At 45.2% G+C, this 1,181-nt stretch overlaps 1 non-coding gene across 1 annotated transcript; it reads left to right on the forward strand.

Moving 5' to 3' along the window:
• The first annotated feature begins 645 nt into the window (after positions 1 to 645).
• LOC129400249 (small nucleolar RNA ACA64) lies at positions 646 to 768 on the forward strand. The gene has a single exon (XR_008627559.1). It is a non-coding gene; the product is annotated as a small nucleolar RNA ACA64 (small nucleolar RNA).
• Positions 769 to 1,181: the final 413 nt, after the last annotated feature.

The following is a 1,181-nucleotide window of genomic DNA, read 5'->3' on the forward strand; positions in this document are numbered from 1 at the left end:
TCCTGTTGTTCATAGATTTGTTTGAGCGGGCACCAGTAATATCTCCATTGTGAGACTTGTTGTTACTGTTTTTGGCATATAGAGTACACAATGGGTAGCTTACCAGGCTCTGCCATGCAGGTGGGACACTCTTGTTAGTTTGCCGGGCTCTCCAAGATGGAGGAAGTAATCGAACCTGGGTCAGTCACGTGCAAGGCAAATGCACTACCCACTGTGCTATTGCACCAGCCCAATGGAAGACACAAGGGATTGAAAGATATTTTCTGCTTGTGGTCTAGAAGAACTAACATAGGCACAATGACCATATTAACCAATATATATAAGAGAGAGAGATTCAGTAGAGTTCCTATTAAAATCCTAATGGTATTCTTTATGAAAACAGAAAAAAATAGGACTAAAACCTCATGAAATTAATTTGGAAGTATGAAAGATCTCAAACAGCAAAAATACTCCTGTGAAAAATGGACTAAGAGGACTGGAGAGATAGCATAGCTGGCTGCCTTGCACGAGGCTGACAATCTCTGGCACCCTCTAGGGTCCCCCAGGTCCCTTGAGCAGGCCAAGTGTGATCCTTGAGCACAGAACCAGGAGTAAGGACTGAGAACCACCAGGTGTGATTCCAAAACAAACAAAAAAATTTCCCTGGTTGGTTGAAAATCATCCGCAGACTTGCCGGTGGCCATGGGTGAGATTCAGCGCCAAAGTCAGCGGTCTCTCATTTACCGCTCACACTTTGGTGTGGGGAATTGAAACCCAGGCCCGACATGCAGCACCACCAGTGGCCTCTCCTATCTCTTCTGTCCGCAGGACTCCTGGTGTGCTCTGACCTGAACCTGAGGTCCTGCAGTCTGGCAGCTGGAGCATGGAGGGAAGAAAAAGGCGAAGTAGAAGGAGACGGCTTCTCCCGGTTTCAATAAAGTTGACACAGAAAGAGAGAGAAAGAGAAGGAAGGAAGGAAGGAAGGAAGAAAGGAAGGAAGGAAGGAAGGAAGGAAGGAAGGAAGGAAGGAAGGAAGGAAGGAAAGAAGGAAGGAGAAATAAAGAAAGAAAAAGAAAGGAAAGAGGAGGAAAGAAGAAAAGAAAATAGAACAAAAATGGAGGCCTGGGGCTAGAGAGATATAAATAATAGTAGGTAAATCACTTTCCTGGCACATAGTTTACCAGTTTCAATTCCTGGCATCC

The sequence above is a fragment of the Sorex araneus genome, chromosome X, assembly GCF_027595985.1.
Source record: "Sorex araneus isolate mSorAra2 chromosome X, mSorAra2.pri, whole genome shotgun sequence".
NCBI classification, from domain to species: Eukaryota; Metazoa; Chordata; class Mammalia; order Eulipotyphla; family Soricidae; genus Sorex; species Sorex araneus.